Here is a 23,562-nt window from a genome sequence, read left to right as displayed (position 1 = left end):
GGCCTAGAACGGCGCGACTTAGGGAGAAATGATGACGAGGACTTGAGATGAAAAGGAGAAGCCCTCGGCGCGGTAATCGGCATGTAACACATATTAGCGCCTACAAGACTGCACGAATACTTCACGCATTGCATCAAACACAGTGCGGTCATTGCGGACAGCGTGAAACGGATAGCGCCTACAAGAATGCATGAATACTTCACGCATTGCGCCAAACACAGTGCGGTCAGCGTGAAACGCATAGTGCCTACAAGACTGCGTGAATACTTCACGCATTGCGCCAAACACGGTGCGGTCGGCGCGGCGCGGCGGCGGAAGTTAAAATCATTAAACCAAATTTTGTGTTTGTTCTTTCATAATTGTTTCGTTCATTTCTTATGAATGGAAGGCTTTTTCCACTAGAGATAGGTTTATGAAACTTGACTTTCGCGCAAAGTTCCGTGACCTTTTGCTAGTGGTGTTGACAGGGCTTTCCCAAAAAAATTGTTCAACACGAGTAAACGCGTCCTATGCACCCCTCCCCCCTGGCAGGTTCACTTGATGGTTTTTATTGATGTTTCAAAACGAATGAGAAAGGGGCAGCAAAATACAGGCGGCCCATGGGCGGCAAGTAGGAAAATCCGGCCCTGAAAGCATGCCTCTAAATTTTAAACTTATAAGTGTAATTTATTTTCTGATCGACAAAAGAATCGAGTGCACATTTTCTGTGGAGGCATCATCACACCTGTAGCTCTCATATATTTGACAAACTGCCTGACATAATTTTAAATTATTTTGTATTTGCTCTTTGTATTAAATGGTTTTCTCTTGTTATGCCGAGCGAGTTGTCTAAGATAATTCGTCTCAAAACTTTGCCGTTTTTGTCAAAAAACTCTCTTTGATACTCGCGTGTCAAAGCATAAAATTGAATTTTGATGAGAATCTGACAACATCCTGCATACGTTGATTCACTTGTCCACGTTCAGAGATAAAGTCCTTTTAGCATATTACAACTATCACGGGTGAGAATTATAATTTACATGAAATCACCGTAAACAGTAAAAGTGTGCATAGAAGAAGACGCCCCAAGAGTCATAAACTTGCTGTTTTGCCGAGAAGTAGTGTTCAAAATGGCATTCCATGCCTCTATCTTTCTTTCCTACTTCTCCACGGTCCGTACTCTTGTCCAGCAAAACAAGATTGTTGTTTACGCTTTATTCTATTTGCGCTTCAATTTTAAAAAAGCGAGAGATTAGAAAGCCCCTTGATAAAGAAGTTCAGTTTTTTCTATTTCGGTCAAACCTATTTTAATAATTGACAGCTTCGACAAAACTCAGCCTATAACCACATGAAATATTGCCAATTTCCTCTCATGTATTCTTTTTTTTTTAAAAAAAAATAATAAAGTAGTTCAAAACAAAATTGAGGGGCTTGGAGGAAAAGACGCTTAAGTGCAGTTTTCGGAAAAGTTGAGATTTTCATGAACTCAACTCAAACTAGTTAAAAAGTATATTCTGTAAATTTTTCACGACTAAAACTCAACTTTAAAGCATCAACGCAAGTGAGTTTAAACTTCCTCTCTGCAATGAAGCTTCATGTAGGTAACTTTGAAACATTAAACACGCATTTCCTGGAAAAGCAAACACTGCAATTATACGCATTGTCCTCGAAGCCGCTCGATTTTGTTTTGAAATTTGGCGAGGAAATTATTTATAATGCAGAGAAAACTCACGGAATGTTGCAAGGCATTACCTTGCTTAGATTTTGGGTAAAAAAATAAAACAGAGGAAGAAAGTATAGGCAAACGTGGAACTCAAAGTTAGGCTGATTCTTGTCGATGTCGTTCTAATGATGTCACACATTCTGCAATTAATGAACTCTTGAAATAATACTAAAATCCACACCATAATATTGGAAATAAGCACGCTTTCCTACTGATTCTGTCTAAAAACGAACTGACTAATTGGAGATACCCAATCATTTTTCCATGAAAATGGCACTGAGGGGTCCTGACTCAGACAACAATTTCAAATTCGAAAAGTTCTAGAATCATTTAAATTCATTGCAAATTTTTTACTCGAGAGAATGAAATAGACTTCTCGTAAAGTCAGCAGCCTGATTATTGAAATTTTTTGTTTGTCGGATCGACATAGATGACATAGGTTAAAAGGCAGAGCGTGATTGGTCGGCTATGTCTTATCGCTGCCTTATCGTGCCTTTGTCAGGTGGAATGATCGACATACTGTCGGAAACTTAAGAGGTGCCATTAGCTTGTCGATCATTCCACCTGACAAAGGCACGATAAAGCAGCGTTAAGACATAGCCAACCAATCACGCTCCGCCTTTTAACCTATGTCATCTATGTCGATCCGACAAACAAAAAATTCCAATAATCGCCCCGCAGGTGTACTAATGTACTTGTACAAGAAATTCTCTCTCCTTGATTCAAAGAGGTATATTAAAACCCGATTTTTTCACTATATTCAATGAGCTAATAATAGGATACAGCATTGGCTTAAATTCCAAATTTTCGTAATGAAAAGACATATGGCCACAGCGTTGCATGGACCAAGATTTCGGAGTAGAGTTTGAAAGATAGAGGCATAGTGATGGTATTAAATTGGCGTTAATTGGCATGTATTCAGTGGGCAAGACATGCACTCGAAAAAATGGGGACTGATTTCGGAGTTACTAATTGACAGTATTATCACTCGCAGCCCAATGTTCAATTACTTTTACCGTATTTCTTAGATTCCACGTGCCCAGATAGTCGCCTCATTGCAACTTCAAGCCGATTTAATCGTCCAAAACGCCGACCGTTTGCTGCGATCACACGGCCTCATTGATTAACAGGGTGTCCGCAATGAACACCTTAACAATCGATTCCTTACCATAGCTTCAAATGGGCAAATATCGATAATCAATTGTTCATGTCTCGCTACTAAGCTGAGACCCCGAAATGCTTAAACGGCCCCGAAGATTGCGCAAATCGCGAAATCGGACATTTTTCGCCCACCTGCAAGTCTGTCTCAAGGCATCTCGGAAAAGTGGGACGGATTCATTCGTGTTTTGAATTTCTCGAAAGGGGGATATCGAGAAACTGTGCGTGAAATGCGTGAGCGCTCACTTAAGGCGACGCGAGTTGAGCAACGCAATATCTGTCAAATTGGAGCCGGACGCGCTCGCAAGGTTTCGCGCGGCAGAAGCTGAAATATGATTAATAAACAGTAAACACTGACCAAACTTAAGTCAATAAAAAATAAATTGGAGGCAAAGTATCGGAGCCGCGCGGCCGTCGATCCCTCGATCTCGAAATCGACTTAAAATCGATATCTATCGATCAGGATCATCGACGCGTCGCGTCGCGTCGGACAGATGTCGGAAAACACTGCTGCGTCGCGTTAAGTCGCGCCGCGCCGCAGCGCACTTAACTTTGACCCATTTTTAGTCCACAGTCTGCAGGCACAACCTCTCGAAATATGTCTCTCTTTTCGCTGATATTCGGTGGATGATGGACTCGTATTGAATAGCTGAGCGAACCACAAATCGGTACCTCTATTGGTCTGTTTACACGCTCAAATTTCCGCCAAATTCCGATCAAAATGATGACCAAGATGACGGTCGAGAGTTATCTAGATTGATGAGTAAAATTAATTAAAACAGCGTGTTGATTGAAATAACCATGAAATAAGCACGGTTGTGTGGAAATCAGATAAAGGATGAGCCCCACAGTTCCATCATCTACCATCAAATTTTTGCAGGCCACAGCAATTTGATGGTAGATGGTGCGCACCAGTCACCATTTGATCGGAAATTGATGGAAATTTGAGCGTGTAACCAGCACATTCGGATTTTCTGTGCGAAATCCGAAACTTACGTTGCTGACCAAAATGCTTTGTACCCTCAAACATAATAATTCATCATTCCCCGCACGAAAAAACCGTAACTTCATCCGGAGGTTGTAAAATTGATTAAAAAATTCAATTATGTATATGTCGCAGGCAAATAGTGTGATCAGGCATTTTGTCAAATGCCTAGGCAGATAGTTAAATTTTGACGGTCTATGCAATTTTTCGAATTTATGGCGAATGGCTCGCGAGTTTTCGATATTTTTTGGAAAAATAACTCATCAAACCTACGAATTCTTCTTGTCTCTTCCTCTTTATTTGCCTCTCATATTTTTAAATGATGAAATTCTATAAATTCTGTATTTTATAACATGCTGAAAATTTCCGGATAAAAGTCTGTGCAGGAGCTGAAAATGGTTTAAAATACTATTGTGCGATGCAAATTTTTACTGAGAATTTTGTCTTACAGGAGAAATTAATTATTTTGTCAAAAATCAGGAAAAGAAGCAGAATTTCAATCTAAGTTAGAATATTTGACTATTTACCTAGGTATTTGACAAAATGCCTAATTTTACTATTTACCTGCGACATATATACAAGAATGTACCTGAGTAATTTTTGCGCAAAATTGTCCTAATTCTTGCATGAGCTCAGATGAAAATCAGTGAAATCTTCAGTTAGAAATGCTCAAGATTTTCATGGTAAAAATACAATTTGCAAGCGAAAACTGCAACATTGAAAATCAGTTACGTTTCCTCGTGACGGTCAAAAATTCTGAATTTCAGCATGGAGTAATTTATGAATGGTCCCGAAGGGTTTTTGCCCTCTCAGGCCTGAAAGATATACAACGCACGCGGATATATTTTTAAGGATGCGACCATTTCGACGCGTAGTAAGGATCTATTCTTGCCTAAATAGCCAAAGATGAAGGCGCTTTGTGGTAGAAGGCTTAATTTAGTTTCATTTAGGCAATGAAACACTACCTGCACGTTGCAATAATCGCATCCTCGAAGAGTACTTATCATATTTTCCACTCTAACAAGGGTTTCGAGCCTTATATTTTTAGAGAAATCAAGTCATTAGCAGTCTTGAAGCCACCACTCTCTCCGTATCTGTGAAAAATATTTGGTAACTCTATCTGACACCATCTGTAATGGAATATGAAATTCCAAAAATTGAAACAAAAATAATTTGAAACATTTGAATTGAAAGAAAAATTAGTTCCAAGAGATTTTGAGGGGTTTCTTTGACCGTCAATAAGCCAGAATAGGAAAATGACTACACCTGTTTTTGTGGAGTATTATAGTTTCACCTTATAGTAATTTCTACTACTGTACGAAACTTACTGAGCAACGAAGCAGATTTTATTTGATCAGGCACGTAATGGTTGATTTCATATAATACAATCCTGAAATATGCAGCCAGATTATGATTGAACAGGGCTTGATTATTAACATTTAGACCGAATATATTGTCAAGTACCTACCTAAGTATAATGCAACCGGTGAGTTGTTCGCTGGATTAATGATTCAGTCATTGTCTAAGCTGTCCAAAGTACAATATTTCTCGGAGTGTTTTCCAAGATTCTTAATTTGATGAGTACTTTAAAAACTATTAATTTCAAATTTGTTATAGGTTTACTTCACAATACTGATCAGATCCAAGGATGATCGGCTTTTTCCCGTCTGGACTGTTGGAGTGAAAAATTGGAAATATTCATGGGAATCAAGTTGAAGAGCAGAGCTACTTCGGCGGCTCTATGGCAGTGACGCAGCGTGAATCATCAGCCATCGATGTTTTCCCATTTGAAGCTGCGGTAAATAATCGATTCTCAAGGTGTTCGTCGCGAACACCCTGATAATCGATCCTCTTCCATAAGTTTAAATGGCAGATGAATCGATTCATTGCAAATCACGACAGGCCACTGATAGAAGGGTATTAAAGACTTAAAGGGTTATCAAGAGGCCACACTCGATAATGACTCCACTTTCAAATCGACTACCTATCAGCTCGAGTCTGATCGTAATAAAATTGTTGGTTATTTTTTGTAGTAAGTTTTCCTCCCCTGCATGCCCCGACCGTGCATTCGTCACCACTCGAAAGCATCACTAGATGCAGTTCAATAACACTTCGGAATGCTTCCCATGCGCTTTTGATTTTTTACGTTGCATTTTACAACGTTCCTATCGTTAAATTCACCACATATCTGGGGAGAACTTCCTTATACTAACCGTGCAAATGAAAAACGTACTATGAACAATCGGAAGTCACCAAATTTCCTTCGATAAAATATTTCATTTTTAAGCAAATTTATGGATATTTTCCCTTGAAATTTTCATGTACCTCAGACCAAATTAGAGATAAAACTATCTGAAAAATACTACAACATATACTCACGAGTTTCTCAGATATTCCGTGTTTTATCAAACAAAATGTGGCAACTTGTGGAGGCTCATACGGCGTTTCTACTTGACACAGCAGTATGGAGGAGAAAAAGTGTTAGTGTACTTAGATTTAGTGGTTGCCAACCATACATGTTATTATGTATTAGTTTCTCAGACGCTGAAACGTAACTCCAGCTCAAGGTTGTAAGATAGTCTCGAAAAATTCAATTTTCTGGAAGGATGAGACTGCGCAATTCCCGTTCAAAATTTTTTTGACTTTTGAGTTAAGAAAAATCAGTGAAATTTGCAGTCAGAAACGCCGACAGTCTTCTAATGAAAAGAAAGTCAGCGGGGGAAAATTTTGCAACACTGAAATATAGTTACTTTCATCCGTCTGGGAAGCGGCATTAGCGGGTGAATGCTTCAATGTTGTTGAATATTATTCATTTATGAGCATTTGGTTTATTCAGAAATAAATTAGTCAATGTTGTTGTAGAGTCCATGATTCTTATAAAGAATACTTCCATTTCCATGAATGGAATCGACATGTATCATACTTTGTCAATTAATGAGTGCAATAATTTTCATGGTTCAAAATTTAACTTTTTGGGTAAAATAATTACCGCGCATACTTCAGAGGATTAAGTGACGCCCGGAAAAAAAATTATTAAATGCGTTAAAGTAGCTACCAGGCAAGGAAATTATTGTCAGAAGCTCAACTTTCGCTCGGCACGGTAAAATTTGGCGTTTACGAAAAACAGTGTGGTTTTTAGCTGAGAAAAAAATCTTAGTCTATAGATTTTTTTTTTTTTTTTTTTTTTTTTTTTTTTTTTTTTTTTGCAAACAATACTTAGTCGATTGATAAATATGAGCTAAAATGGACAAGCTTTTTTGGAGAACAATTTTATGTGAGAAGGTATTCATAATCTTCATCGTTAAATTGGGAGGGAAGAAGTTTGTTTTGTAAATTGACTTATTTTCTCTGGTTCAAACGAAAAAATAAGGAACTGAATAACAATATGCACGTGAGAAGGTATAGCTTTAAAAACACATAATCCCTTATCCAGTCACTTATTTTTCTGGTTAAAACCAAAAATAAGAAATTTTAAAAACAATTCACACAAAGGAAGGTAGCTTTAAAAAAATATAATCCTCCGTCCGGTTACGCAGCATCGCTGTGAGGCATTCAAAATAATAAAAACTGTGAGTAGTCAATTCAATGCTCGAAATAGAACTTGGCTTGAAAAATAAAATTCAGGCAAATGATAGGCAACAATGCTGAAATTTATTGTTCTTGTGTTTCTTACGTTATTTTCCATTATCAAAAAGATAGCGTTAAGTGAAAGGAAGCTATCTACATTTAGATATGGGTCGTGGTTATGATATACTCAAATGGCAAGGAGAACTCATGTCAGAGTACGGATGACATTAGTTCCATTTCATGCAATCCAAATGTGCTTACGAGAGTGGAAAACGATTTTCTACCAGAGCACGTGAACGTGGTTATCAGTGGCTGAAGTTCGTAAAATCAACTTTTTCTTTCTTGAAAATATTTTGCAATCTCAAGTCATTAAATTTGCAACGTTATCGAGGTTTGTGGGGAATATGGAAACATGGAGGAGTCACTTGTACAACCTACAAAGTATAATGCTTAGAAGAGTAGGCTAATAGGTATACATGATAAAACTCTTCATTCAATCAAACTTGACTTCAGTTCAGAGTTATTCATTCACATCTTCAAGATTCAGATTGTTTTTCTGCTCGGTGAGCCGAGTGCATGTGAGTTCATAGGAAGTCTATTAGGTAGATTTCGAAGAAATATCTACCTATTGCAGACGGTACGACCTCGTAATTTTCCGGAATTTTCGCTCAAAGAGCATCGATCCTAAAGCCCTGAGTTGAAAAATGTGGGTCATAAAAAAAGTACGATATATATCGAACCTTTGCGACCGTTTTTTTCCGGAACTATCCGTACGATCAAAACGAAACTAAGCATGGTTCTTCACTGCTATGAGGTCTAGATCAAGTTTCCTTTTTCGTGAAAATCGGTCCACCCCTTATCCGGAAAATCTCAAGTCCAAAGGGGGATGATTTTTCAAACTCGTCCGATCTTAGTCGGCGGTACGTCAAAAAACTCGTCTCGTCGTGGCCTTCAAAACAACCTATCTTCACCTACCCTCTAAAACCACCCCTTATCCGGAAAATCTCAAGTCCAAAGGGGGAGGATTTTTCAAACTCGTCCGATCTTAGTCGGTGATACGTCAAAAAACTCGTCTCGTCGTGGCCTTCAAAACAACCTATTTCACCTACCCTCTAAAACCACCCCTTATCCGGAAAATCTCAAGTCCAAAGGGGGATGATTTTTCAAACTCGTCCGATCTTGGTCGGTGATACGTCAAAAAACTCGTCTCGTCGTGGCCTTCAAAACGACCTATATTCACCTACCCTCTAAAACCACTCCTTATCCGGAAAATCTCAAGTTCAAGGGGGACGATTTTCCGACCTGTCAGGCTCATTAGGCGTAATTGTTTTCATAGAAACGATTAGTCGAAATCTACCTTTCGTTTCCACTGTGGCTGGAAAGCGTTTTTTATCGTGAAGATATACTCTGGCGCCATCTTTAGTATCTTCAGATTAGGATGCAACAATTCTATGTCTCAGAGTCATGACTCATGAGAGGGCTACGAGAACATGTATCTTGCTTCCACTGTTCCAAACTATCCTCTCCTACTTAATTTTTTTTTTTTTTTTTTTTTTTTTTTTTTTTTTTTAAGGAGTATTATAAGACTTTCTTGTACAAAATTTTCAAATAATATTCTTTAAAGAGCAAGAAAAAATAAAAAAAAATCTTCAAAAAATCAAAATTCGAGGAATATCTGTCATGTAGAAAACTGAGACAAATTTCTTCGTTTCGTCATTTCAGCACGAGGACGTACAACAGGTTTTAAAATCCCCTAAATTTAAAGGGTTCCTCTTACAATTAGTTTAAATGGTTTTGGTTCACCACTAGATTCTTAGAAACCTTTCGGCATATGTATTATTAGCCTCTTAAAAGGTATTTATAGCAATGTTGAAGACCTTTTTAAATCAACGATTAAGTCTATAAGCTCCAGGGATTTTTGCTCTTAATCCTTAATAGAGAATGAAGAAAAAAAATCTCCAAAATTTCATGTCGATGTAATGTACATGTACTTCATGAAAAGTAATGATTGGAGCTACTCTAGAGCTTACACAGATTGGCGTATTTGCAAACAAAACATACATTCCCCTAATCTTTAGCCAGGAGAGTATCTTGAGTGGACCTCATACGATAAGCCAGAGATTTTTCATTCGAGTTCGAGTGGCTAGGTCAACGTCTATTGGACTCACAACTTTTTCTAAGGGTTGAATAGTTTATAAAAAGAACCCCTCATGGTGTAAAAAATTCACCCATATGGTCACTTTGATTGGGTATTTCTTTTACCCGGGATTGTTAAAAAGTGAAAAATTAATACTTGTTTTAAATCGAAATTAGCAAGGAAATCGCACGCATAGAAGTGAGCTTCTTCTCTAGAAAGAAGCTGTTACTTAGGTTCAAGAAAAATTATGCGTAGTTTCGTTTAGCAGTGGCGCGGCATTCATGGAAGGAAAGGAAGCACTGCTTCCCATACCTACTTTTAATTGACATTGTGTAAAGGTAACTATTTGCAGAGTGTTAATAATTTAAAATTTAGAACAGAGGAAAGAGTTGAGTTAATACTTTTTTTGAAAAATCGAAATTTTAGTTATTTCGCTCTAACCAGTTTCCGACAGTGAAAAAAAATTAGCTATAGAGGTCACTTTTTCTCGATATGTAAGTTTCATTGGTGTCGAGAAGTGGACGTCACCCAAATGCGCAAAATTTCAAAAGCGCAAACCCCAAAAGTGAGAAATGCATAGTCCAATGGCACGCAGGGAGAGTGACCAGATTCGCCCCTAAAACGTAAATCCCGAAATAAAGGAAAACATTTACATGATTTTTGATGGCGCTTCGACTTATATTTTATGCTGGGAACTTTCGGCCGGTATCAAGGATTGTTCTTTAAAATTTCCGTACTTACACGGCATAAGTATGTAATCCAAACAAAGGACGACTCATTTATATATATTAAAGGAAATTCTAAAAATCTTGCTCAGTCACCCAATTCTTTCTTTTTTCCGATTTCAAGGACCGGCTACATTATAATATATTTTAACAATCAATGTATTTTGGGAGACATTGACAATGTGATGATAAAAATCAGTAATTGATTACTTCAGAGGCTCATTGGGCGACGCTGAAATTAAGTCGAGTTGTATGACAAATAAGCAAATCGCCCTCAGTTCGTTTCGCATACGACGAACACTAAACGAATTTCATCCAACGCCTGGATGCAACTATTCGGACTCCATGGATGTCCGTGTTGCATAAGCACGGAAATGAAGGAGTTTCGACTCGGCTCTCCGAGCTGTCACCGCTTCATCCGTTCCGTGGTGCGACGAGGAACGTGGAATTGTACCCATACGGTGCTACGAATAATTTTTCAGCTGTAACAGTTTTTTTCTAGAGTCACATAAATCTTTCGTCCTTACTACCCTTAATGCACTAATAATTAATTGTGCTGCCATACTAGTATAGAGAAGGGCTTGTGGAAATGATGTGAGACGATAAAATGTATGTTAACGGAGCGGAGCCACTATGGTTTGGCTCGAATTTATAGATACAAATTGCAAAACTTACCCACCAACAGTATTTTTGGATCATTTTCCCTCATTATAGATCATCCTGCTTCACTTTGAATATGAACATGGGTGATGTGATAGCTTGACGATACGTACCTACAAAAGGAAACAAACAAACAAACAAACAAAAATCATTAGTGATGTACCATAATTCATTTTACATGTACAATAACATGAAGTATTTCATTATAAAAACCCTAAATGTGAATGGATGTATCTCTTGCATACTGCCGTTCGAAAGTTAGATGCTCTGAAATTAGGAAGATCTATAAGACGAAAATCATTCACCAGGATTGTGTGCCATGAAGGGATAAAAAAAATTAATACGACAGATCGAATTCAGACATACAAAGTTGCTGAACTCTGAAACTGATTTGATAAAGTAATGTTCCCCAGACGATCTTATCACACGTGGCAATCATAAAAATGTTAGATGGAATTGGCATAAAACTGATAAACATCAAGAAAATAAGTGCATTCTTATCCTCGTGAAGACTTTTAATCCGTCGCAGAAATTGCACGGCCAACGAATTTCTCACGACGCAGCCAATGGTTTCGTAACATTGCTATGACGGACGCTTCAATCACTGACAATGAGCTTTCAGTTGAGTTTCAGCCATATGGAGGCAGAACCGGAGACTGAGAGAAAACTCATGCTACTTTTTACTAATCATAGGCTGATCAAATGAGGTCGTAGGGGGCGTGCAACCTCTCCCCCCCCCCCGTTCGCCCGAAAATTAGGAGGAAAAAGAGGGAAGAAAGAAAGAGGGGATGAACAACGGAAAGAAGAAGGAAGGGCGCTCAGATTCGGTACTTATTTATGACGAAATTGACGAAAAATCTCTTGCGGAAAATCGTCAAAAATGATAAACAAAAATGATGTCCCTTTTGTGAAAGTTTGACCATTTTGACCTACAGAGCAACGGTCATCGCCCTTTTTTCGGCTGTTGGCCTACCCTACCTACTAGGTGGATGATGGGCTTCGGATGACGTAATGAGCCAAACAAGCTTGCCAAACTTCGATATGTTTGCAAAACAAATATTCAACACGTTGTTCAACATTCACCTAGTAGGTGAATCAAAAATTAGATGTTGGAGTCCCGAAAGTAAATGATTCCTTTATTCCCAAGATAGCAGTGAAGGGTCTCTCGTCTCTGCTCTTGACTCTCTCGGGAATCTGTGACCCTTATTGGCTGGGCCGGTCAGAGATGGATTCCTCCAGTGTCCATGCTCTTGGAAGGCATTCTAGCGCCATTGAGTGACCACGTGGTCTCCGTTGAAGTTGGCGGTCAGCCGCAGCGTTGGGTGCGATCCGAGATCCGGGCCGATATTTGCGTAATGGGTTAATCTATTACACGTCGCCCCGCGCCGGGCTTGGCGGGTCGCTGCAAATTTATCGCCGTGTCGCCGATGGAAACGACAATACCGGCACGCGATTGGTCTACACCTGAGGATATTGTCATTTCGCCGGGAATTGCCTGAATTTCGTGAATTTTGTGCATGGGCGAGACGACAATTCTTCGCTAATTGACATCGACGTGGAGAAAGTACCGGTTCTCGTTGATCGTTCGACTCTTCGTCAATAATTGTCGAGAATTTATTTGTTTGTTTTGAGCCCCCGTTGCCAACAGTTCCAAAAGAGCTGTTTTGGCTTTTAGTTGACCACTATACAGCGTGCTAAGGAAGAACGCCGTATGAACATTCGGGAGTTGCCAAATTTCCTCCGATAAAACATGTATTTTTGACGACATTCATGCACATTTTTCTTTGAAACTTTCATATATTTTAGATTAAATTGCGCACGGAAATGTCTGAAAATTTTGGAAAATAATATTCACAATTTTCCCAGTCAATTCAGTTTTTATTATAAGAAACTTGGTAACGTCTGAAGACTCATACGGCGTTCTTCCTTAGAACGGCAGTATATGGACAGTTCATCAGAAAGGAACCACGCCACATCAGCTATTCCCAAATTCATCGAGCGATTTATTTTTTAACATAAAAACGGTTGTGCGGATTTTTGTGCAAATTTCAGTGAATTTTCTGCACAGTACAGAGGAAATTCTTTAAAATTTTCAAAGAAATCCGCATAAAAGTTCTCTTGTAAAAAATTGAATTTCCCAGTTTAATTTGGCAATCGCTGATGTGGTTTGGTTCCTCTCTGCTCAACGTGGTTCATAAAGACCGAATCCAACAGGAAGGAACCAACCCACATGAAGTTGAAACTGAGAAAAAGAGGTTTGAAGTTTTATTTATTTTCCATGTAACTCAATGTAGAAAATAAATTTTAACCCTTCTTAGCACAGTCTAATTTTTTATTCTCGACATTGAGTTTTTTGAAAGGGAATATAACGGACTAATGGAACTCAAAAACATTTTCAACTCAATTTTCTCGAAAATAAGGGTTGGTTCCTCTCCAATGAACTCGGTCCATATAGAGTTAGAAATGATGCACCATGGTCCGTGTTTCTTCAACAAAAATTTCCGTAAAATTTTGTGGTCACATCAGAAATTTGAAAAACTTCATAAGTGGAAAATAAGCGTTTTATTTAATCGTGAATTTAAACTTCCTGCCTACCAGAAATCCAAAGTTATCTTAAGTCGAGTTGGTCACAAAGATAAATTCAATGTGATTTGCGATTCCCTGAATGGTTTTTTCGGCGAGCTGGATTTTTTTGGCACCTGCAAAAGAATTGTGCATCAAAGGAAGCTAGAGATTTATAGAAATTAATTCTAGTTAATTTCAAGACATGTTAGTCAATATTTCCTTAGCTGATTTTGACCTCAACTGATTTTGGGTTTCTCGGAAGTAGAAAGATTGAATACACTAATTTTATTGTAAATTTTTGGCACTAATTTCTTGCTTGGACGTATTAGATCCATGTTGAAAGTAAAAGAAAAACACGTTTGTCGCTGTGACGTTCAAAATTTCTTCCAATTTTTTTCTTAATTTTCCGCGAGAGACGTGTGGACTTTTTGTCTTAGAATAAAGAATATTCCTGACAGGCAAGGAGACCTCAATGGAAATCTCAAGAAATTATGTTCATTAGATTTCCGTCGAAAAAGTAAACTAATAGGCGAGAAATCTCTGCCTTTATATAATGAAGGAAAAGACCATTAACGACAAATTCTATCAACGCGAATTTGGTAGCTGAAGTCGAAAAACGAGGATTTTCCTTTGGAAATATTCAATCATATATTTACTTCCTTCTTTCCTTTTTTCTAAAAAAAATGAGCAGAGACTTGCAACGTCGCAACCGAGCGGTCACATTTTTTGAGCGTAGCCATTCACATGTTGATATGAGGCCATATTCACCATCAGCGGGGCCAATCAGCGCAGCCTTCGTTTCGTCGAGATTTTAAATTCGCGATTAATATTCAAGATCAGACTGGCAGCGCTGTCTCATTGAATCGCAACGGCTCGCGAGTGCGACGGTGGTCGCGTAATTAGGTAAATACTAGGGGGCTACGCCCCCTGGCCGCTACGCGGCCCAACCCCCTGAAGGCGCTCCGCGCCATCAATGGGCCGCTTTGCGGCCCTATTTTTACCCTCCTATCAGTGTTAGTTTTATTTTTCCCCTAAAAAATTACGATATGAGGTATACTTCAATTTTAAACTTTACTTAAAATTACTTTAAAATTAAAAGGACGCGTTATGGAATGGCTGCTTGATGAAATATTGCAGTAAAACAATGATCAATGATAGTTAGGTAAGGATCAAGTTATTCTAGAGTCGGGAATCGAACCTATACCGAATTCTAGCAGGACGCATTCGACGTCTTAGACGACTCGGCCACCGCTCAGCGTGTGGACTTCGGCGCGAATCTTGTGTAGATAAGTGTAGAGCTGATGCGCAGGCTACACAGCTACTGCGCAACCTCCTCGACCACTGCGCATCCTCCCGCGCATGGCGGTAGCAGTACCGGAGCATTCTGTAAACTCACTCACTTTTATAACGTGATTTTAAAAAAACCGGGGTCTTCTTTCCAAAATCTGATTAGAGCGGGCTCATCTAGAGCCTATTACCTGTCGATTTACGCAAAAATCATGGAAATCGGCCCGGTAGAATGCTCAAACGAACTATGACAAAAAGTATAAATTTACATTGTTTAAATGGGAGAATTCGCAACTTTACCACGTAATATAAAAAAACCTGGGCCATATTTTGAAAATCTGAAAAGAGTTGGCTTATCTAGAGACAATTGCCAGTCGATAGCCGCAAAAATCATGAAAATCGGCCCGGTAGAACGCTGGAACTAAGCGTCACCAGTTTCGCAAAATTAGGAGGTCTTGGAGCTTATAGTATAGATTTTGACGCGCTCAACAACTGCCGCGACCATTCGCGCCTTCACCTGGTCGATGCTTCTCAATGACCGCAAACTATTCCTTCTGGAGCAACAAACAAAAACATCGTTGATGGAATCTATCTCCATTCACTTGTTTCCAATCCACATTTGAATTAGTGAGAACGAAAACACACCAACTCGGAAGGATGAAAAGTAACCAAGACACACACAAAACTGCACAATAGATGAAGAAATCAGTTCGAGAAAAATATTTTCGGTGCCGAAAGACGAGCATTTAGGGACATTTTAAAAGTCCAAGTTGGAACAGATGCGCTATATTCAATGACCTTCATAAAAATTGACCGTCTTTGCTGAAAATTGAGCATTTTCGAGTTCCCGAGTTGATGTGCCTTCGATCTCACTGATTCATTTTTCTCTTCAACCCAATCGTACTTTCCGCATGGTGTGAAGAGAGTGCATATTAGACCAACAACACAGGTGCATTTTTTTTTCAATCAGAAGAAAATCCAGAAATTGTCATCTTTCGGCGAAATTATCACAAGCTCTATGCGACGTTTAAGTATTTCCATCGCCATTTCATTTTTTTTCCGGAGATACACAGCAAAGCTGTCCGAAAATTTCACCGAATTTTCTTTGTGCTGTCGATAAAATTCAGTAAAATTTTCAAACAGATGCAACCGACAAAATCTCCGAAAAAAATAAAATGGCGGCGGAAATTATGAGACATCGCATGGCGCTTGTGACATGCGTACTTTGGGGGGAAGGTGACGAAGTTAGCTCATGACGGTTTTTTAGTGCTAAATCAAAATTCGATGGGCCCCTTTCGTGGGGGCCGTTTTGGCGACCCTTATGATGGGGGAACTGTAGCAAATTTTTCCCCTCATCCCAAAAAAAAAAAAAAAAAAAAAAATCCTATCCATCCCGACAGAATGCCGACTTTTCATGCCCCGTCCAGTCTCAAGTCTAGTACTAATAATGGAATAAGTCTTCAGTCAGTCTTCGTTTGTTTTGTCAAAGTGCTCAATCTCGTTACAACAAGAGGTTCAAACTGTCATTGACATTGTCGGGTGAGGGGACCCAATCTCACCGTAGTAACCGTAAAAAAAGAAAATATTGAAATCCGGAAAGTGACTCTATGACTACTTGTGACGGCAACAGTGAAGCCGTCGTGAATCGATTTAGCCTGTAGCCTTTCACTGACTTATTAGATCAAGGTGCACAATCGCTCCTATATTTGCACAAAGTCACTGTCACCACCGCACCTTTTTGATGTAATAGGCATTAAGCTAAAGGACAAGAGGTCAAGCAAGTGCACACTGGCAGGTCTACACCTCAATCAACATGATACTGGTTACTTATCTCTCTGTTCATCTAGATTTGAAAAAATGAAGAAAAAGAAGGAGAAAGACAGAGTAAGTAATTCTTGTCCTTTTAGTTAATCACTACCCTGGCAGCAACAACTGTTAAAAGAAAAAAAAATCTTTAGAAGATCTCTTACAATTTCAAAGGACAACGTTAAAAAATTGTCCAAATGCAGAAAATGTAGGAAATCCTTTTTAGGTATTTTCTTAGGCAGATTTAATACCAGTGAAATTTAAGTAAAATAATGTGTAAAAAAAAGAAGAAAACTCAGAAATCATACTGTAGTTTTCCTAGGCACTTATAATTTTTAAAAAAACATGTCAGGGATCGAAACCTCCTCAGAAAATAGTCATTTTTTTAAAGAATTTTTAAAAAAAATGATCCAAATGTAAATCTCATTTACAAAATACCTAAAACGGGTATTATAGAACACAATTGTTAATGAAAAAATTCTTTCCGACGATCGTCGCAACTAAGATACACGTTTTTTGGGCAAAATTGATCTACGAGATAAACGGGGTTAAAATTTTCGTAGTTCAAATTCGAATTATTACCTTTTCGAATTTAACCACGAGTGGTAAAGAATATTTTCAGCCCCTTTGCAACCACATTCATCCCTAATTCACACTTGGACCGAGTTTAACAGAAAGGAACCAAGCCACATCAGCTATTGCCAAGTTTAACTGGGCAATTAAATTTTTTACGAGAGAGCGTTCGTTCGGATTTCTTTGAAATTTTTAAGGAAATCGCTTCATACCATGGAGAATTTTCCCTGAAATTTGCACGAAAATCCGCACAACCGTTTTCATGTAAAAATTTAAATTGCCCAATTAAATTTGGCAATAGCTGATGTGGCTTGGTTCCTTAATTCTGTTTAACGCGATCCAAGTGACATCCTCATTGACAAATAAAATGATAATTTAAGTAATGCAAAGGCTTGGTAGACATCAATTACTTCAATTCCCTATGTTTGAATTCATTAATCGTGCGAGAGGGTTAGGAGGGCAAAGAGATGCGCGTCTTTGAGCTACGTGAAATTACCGACACATCCGCATCAGTGGCTTGGCGTGCTTTGCGATCTATCGATATTTCCCCATTTGAAGCTGTGGTAGATCATCGATTATTAAGGTGTTCGCTGCGAACACCCTGTTTATCGATACTTTTCCATAGGTTTAAATGGCCGATCAATCGATGTATCGAAAAGCACGCCACGCCACTGGTCCGCATAGCGAAATCGCTCCAAACAATGACTTTATTGACCCTTTTCTCAGGTCAACTACACAGCCGCATCCTATTAGTAGTTCCACTATACCTCGCCATAACACGTCCAAAAATCAGACTTATTTTGATTGCAATAGCTTTTTGACTTCAAAGTGACCACGAGAAATGTTACTTCAGTTAAATTGTATACCTAGTTGTATAACCCCTTTATAAGACGAATGTGAGGCAGGGGGCCTGCAGGTATGGAGACACCGAAAAAAACACTCCGGCCATGGAGGCCGCACTTTTGGGATATATAGATACACCATCCGCGTTCCGGGCTTAGGGGCCGAAAGTCCCGTGTGTAGTACCCGGAGTAGTCGAAGCTACGGCTCCAGCACCCGGAGCTTTCGGCCTCTGAGCCCGGAACAGACGGTATGTCTATATAGTCCGTAACTTTGTTTTTTCAGTGAATTCATACCGCAACTTTTCAGGGTTTTATCGTAATAATTTTACATGTCTGGGGATCAAACTAATAGAGTACTAAGGAGTCTTTTCACCAAATTTCAGCCCTCTGAAATCTTCTGACAGATCATATAAAGAACAATCCAAAGAGATATTTTAAAAATTTATCAATTTTTAGAGCCACTCTTCTCGAAAGAAAAGCTTTAATCCGCTCTCGTTCTTTTTGTTCTGCACGAAAGTAGCAAGTTTTTTTACAATGGCTTCTAATCGATGAGAGGTAGAGCTGTAATATTGGTTGCATCCGGAAGTAAACTCAGAAATTCATCAACGCTTTTACGTCACTCAATTTTTATGTCCACTTGCAAACGCATCCAAAATTAAAGGTCCATCTTTCACCAATCGAAAATTATCGTCAGTAAGGTTATCTTTAAAAGCACTCTCGTTAAAATGAATAAGCTGCAAAAAACGTCAACTGACGAATTTCACACAAATCACCCCGGACAAAATTCATTGTTAGATAACAGGACGTCACAGGCGCAATGCGTGAAGTATTCACACGGTCCTGTAGGCGCTAATATGCCTTTCAAGACGACCGAGCCGACCGCACTGTGTTTGGCGCAATGCGTGAAGTACTGAAATTTGGCACAAAGCTTCTAGTTTACTCTTACTTTGACCTCTTTTAGGAAGAGTCAGGTTAAATGATTTATTTAGTTTTTCGTGCATACCTCTCAGAATAATGCTAGTTTATATGTTTACATTATAACTGACTGTTACTTCCTGTCATACTTTATTTCATACATGGAATACCGCTCAACGTCAGTTTTTTAAAACTTCAGAGATTTTTCTTCTCTGTGCCAAGAAAAGCATGTGGAAACTTTGAGGAATGAAATTGATTTATTCTCTGCCAAAAAAAATAAAATGAGAGCGGAGATTTTTAAACACCGCAAACGAGATACGAGGTCTGGTAGTTTCACCGCCGAAATGTATTGCTGTGGTATACTTTGCCGAGTTTCAGTCAAAATGAAAAAAGTTTACCAAGAGGCAGCAGTCGACTAAGAGTGTAGGTATGGTAGGTACCAGAGAGGAAGCTGCTGACAAGATAAGGCATCGGAATAGGGCGGAAACTGAATAAGCTTGTGAGTCACTAATCTCTGTTTGTTTGATTAAATCCGTTTATTTGCGGAAAAGATTTCTTCATTTTAGCGAGTCAAAGCTAGGCTCCGTATGAATCCATATTTTTTGCAAATAATTTGGACGACGTCACTGTGCCGCATAGAAACCTGGAGTGGATGTGGGATATCTGGAGTCACACCAATGAAATTCAGCACGCATGGCAGATAATGTTGCAAACCACTACAATGGACCACTAGACAAGGTACGAATTTCAGCATTCTAATACAGGTTCTTAGCCAAAATTTCACGTAGAACACGATGCGCACAACAAAAATTACCGAAATCAACTCCTTACGAAGATATTCAATAATTCTTGATGCGTGAATACAAACCACCCGCTCATGAAAACTCAATGCTCTACGTGATTCACATCGCGCGCTAAACGTTTATCATGACAGTCTCTGCGATATAAAAATCTGGCAACCTCAATCTTGACGCTTTGGCTCAGCTATAGCAAATTGCTATTAGTTTGAACAACACATGGTGGGAAATGAACATTGCTCGATTGAGAAGATTGCTGAAACCGTTGTAGTGCGCGATTTGGCTCGCGTAGAGCTTTGAGTTTCTTGTGAGCGGGCAGTTCAAATTTCTCGTAACCAATGTGAAATGAAAACGTTAATATCTTCTTTAGGAGTTGGTTTCAGTAGTTTTCGTTGCACGAATCGTGTTCTGCGTGAAATTTTGGTTAAGTAACATGTGTCAGAATGCTTTAATTCGTACCTTGTCTAGTGGTCCATTAGGTGAGACGTTCGCACATGTACCGTATGTGTATAGTGACGTTTTCTGCCACTAGAAATGCACTGCTTGCACATAGGAAATTAGGAGTGAATCATCATTTTCATATTACATATTTGCAACCAATTATGAAGACCTGCATAGATAAACAGCTACGTGGAGGATGTTGCCTTGCCTACCTCGAAAATTGAAGGCAAAATAACAACGTTCGTAACCACGCACCCTCTTGTGTTGATTTTATCCCCTCTTAATTTCAGTCCGAAAATTGTATCGAGAGAAAATCAGGGGTTTTTTGAAATAGAAAATTAGGTTTTATGTGCACAAAATGAAAATTCGAAATTAATTCATTTGCCCCTACTGATACATCACAGTTGTCAAGCGGTTCGCCGAATCGCCGTCTCAATTTTGCCTACAGCTAAACTCCGAGGTCATTGCGAAAGGGTTACTCGCGCTCAAAAGCGATCAAAATTTATCGGCGTGCTATCACGAGGTTACATAACACGCTCAAACAATCCTTATGGACTTCATACCATAACGTGAAGCCAGTTGACTCGGCAAAATATAGTCAACGAAGATGTATTGAATTATTGATAACAGTGTTATCTTTCGTATAGCAATGACCTCTAGTCTCTGTACTTCTATGTCTCTGGGTTAAACCAATACAACAGCAACTTCCTAAATACCGCTGCACGATGATAAAATATTCTTCCAACATATTCATTGAAAAATGAGCTGTTTTCACGTGCACAATATTATTATAAAATAAAGTAATAATTCACCACCGGTGACTGAGGAACAAAAGGGTATGGCGTAATCTCGTTGCTTCAGAAAAAACGCGGCAAAAAATGAAAACAAATAAATAAAGAAATAAACGATCTCATCAGAAAACAGACGGCTAAATGGGGCTCTAATAGTTCCTGCAGGTATCTACAAATATGTGTAGTTAGTTCTTCGACTCGTCATGAGAATTATTTTCCTTGTGGAATAAGTCTCGATTTTATGATCGCAACGGACCCGCGACAATGAAGAGACCAAGCGGTTATTTTCTTGGTGATTAATTTTGAGGCGCCGGCGACTCAAGGTCATCCTCTTCCATGTTTACTTCCGAACTTCACCCTTATGCAATGCACTTTCTCATGACTCGGCCGCACATTCCGGATCCGCCGCGAATCAATAGAAATACGCTCAAGTGCAGTATTTTGCAACGCAACCACGTGCAACTTCACGTGTCCGTAGCGTCTGCTCATCTTCCATCGAAAACCAATCATCACTCATCGACCTCTCATGAAGTTACCAAACTTACTAAAATTAACCGCCCATTTTTCCTTTAAGGAAGAATGTCGTCTGAGCATTCTTGTGTTGCAAAATCTCTCTCCCCCCCCCCCCCCCCCACAAAATAGTTATTTTGTCAGAGAAATTATGAATATTTTTCACTGAAATAATCAGATAAACAAGATTGAATTACGGCAAAAAATCCTTGAAAACTTCGAGGAAAAAAATTAAGAAAAGTTGTATTGAGTTAAAGTAATTTTTGCAAAATCCGAATGGACATGCACCGTTTTCCCCGAAAACGCCGGCGCAGTGTGTTGTAAATTTACATCGATACAATCGGATTCTTTAGGGGGAGTTTTTACCAAATACAAAATTACCTGACATAAATTTCAAAATTGATAAATAGAGGTTCAAGCTACAAGAATCCCGATAAAACATATTGTATATGTTCATTTTTGTCTTATCGTTTAAAATATTTTTACTAATTTAGCGGTGGAATTTCTCCACTCCAAATGAAATCTAGAAAAATGTATATGAAAAATCATCGTACTTCACAGGAGTTTATCATTTCGGCGATTTTGCTGTGGTGAAACAAGCATTACTCTTATTTAGTTCCCCCATGACTGATCTGCTAAGTTTCTCTTCAAAATAAGCGCTCTCGATATGATCGAGCTCCTCTGTACCTTATAGGAAAGGACATTGCATCACAAAACAAGTATGGTTATTTTGACTCCTGGGACCTTAAAACGTCTAGAAATGATGAAATTTCAACTTTTTTTCTTTTCTTGGAGGATGACAATACTTTCTCTCTACCCTACGGGAAGCGAGAAAGTAAAAATTGATTGCTGGATAATTTTACAGAGCCATGTTTCGGAGAACACACGAAAAAGAGGTTTTTTTTTTGCGGATTCGGAATTGCGCGCTAGAAAAACACTTTACCAATAACTCTATCAAACAGTCAAGCGCTTCCGCTCATAGTTTTATCACCTTCTTAACCACCCAACGATTCATAACGAAGATTTTATGATCTAGTGACAATGAATGACGAAGATGCGCTGGCAAAGATGACAATATCCTTCACCGGCACATGTGCGAGCTTGAGAAATTTTTCGATCCGCGGAACTGAGGATGAACATAATTCGGACGCAATTCTTATTAAATCGGTATTCATAGTTTAAATTATGGACGATTAATCTTGAAATTCATTCTAAACTGATGTATAAAGTAAATGCTAAAAAAAGGGCAGTAAACTTCGGATTATCTGAACTCATTTTTGAGTGGTCTGCTTTTGCTTTAACTCGTTACGCCCACTTTATCCCGGCTGATACGGTCTGCAAATCAACGTTCCGAGCATTTCCAACTCTGATAATATTCATAATCTAACGGATGGGTATGACATATAACTTATACAGAACACGTGTTTACAATAATTATTGTTTCATTTCATTACGTATTACGAATAAAAAAATGGCAAAGTGAGTCCGTTGGAAGGTCTCCGGATTATTCGAGCTTTACGGTATCAAGACCGGCCAACTATCCATGATATCTCCTGACTCAAAATTTCAGAGGAAATAGAATTAGATGTGTTTAGGGTACGTTCATCACTATTCCGCCTTCAAGTTTTCGAGGTAGGCCAAGAACATCCTTCGTGCAGCAATTGTTACATTTCGAGGAGTTGTGTCTACTATGTCTACAAATCTTGCCTCTCACTATACATGCCATTACATTCTATTTGGTGATTTTGGACCACATCTGCCTTTCTATGAATCTTTATGATCGATAAAATATTGGATAATGTAAAAATTATAATTCATTCGAAAATGTATTTCGGAAAGCAGTGTTTCACCAAACGTGTGTGCAGAAAACGGCACTGACCACCAAATTGATTCGAATAATTGCTAAGGAACATTTCGACGGTGAAACTACCAGATCACGTAGGTACCTCGTTTGCGGTTTTTAAAAATCTCCGCTCACATTTTGTTTTTTTGAGGGAGACCAGATCGATTTCATTCCTTAAAATTTTCAGAGTTTTTCTTCGCACAATTCCCATTTTAAAAATAAAGTATGACAGGAATTCTGCAACGTCGCAAACCGAAA

General features: G+C 38.7%; 1 protein-coding gene across 1 annotated transcript in view; it reads right to left on the bottom strand.

Moving 5' to 3' along the window:
* Positions 1-23,562, bottom strand: part of LOC109039733 (uncharacterized) — a 72,083-nt gene that overhangs the window by 48,160 nt on the left and 361 nt on the right. The gene's annotated exons all lie outside the window — the stretch shown is intronic.

The sequence above is a fragment of the Bemisia tabaci genome, chromosome 7, assembly GCF_918797505.1.
Source record: "Bemisia tabaci chromosome 7, PGI_BMITA_v3".
NCBI classification, from domain to species: domain Eukaryota; kingdom Metazoa; phylum Arthropoda; class Insecta; order Hemiptera; family Aleyrodidae; genus Bemisia; species Bemisia tabaci.
Note: the sequence above shows the minus strand (reverse complement) of the source record. Positions and strands in the feature narration are given on the sequence as shown.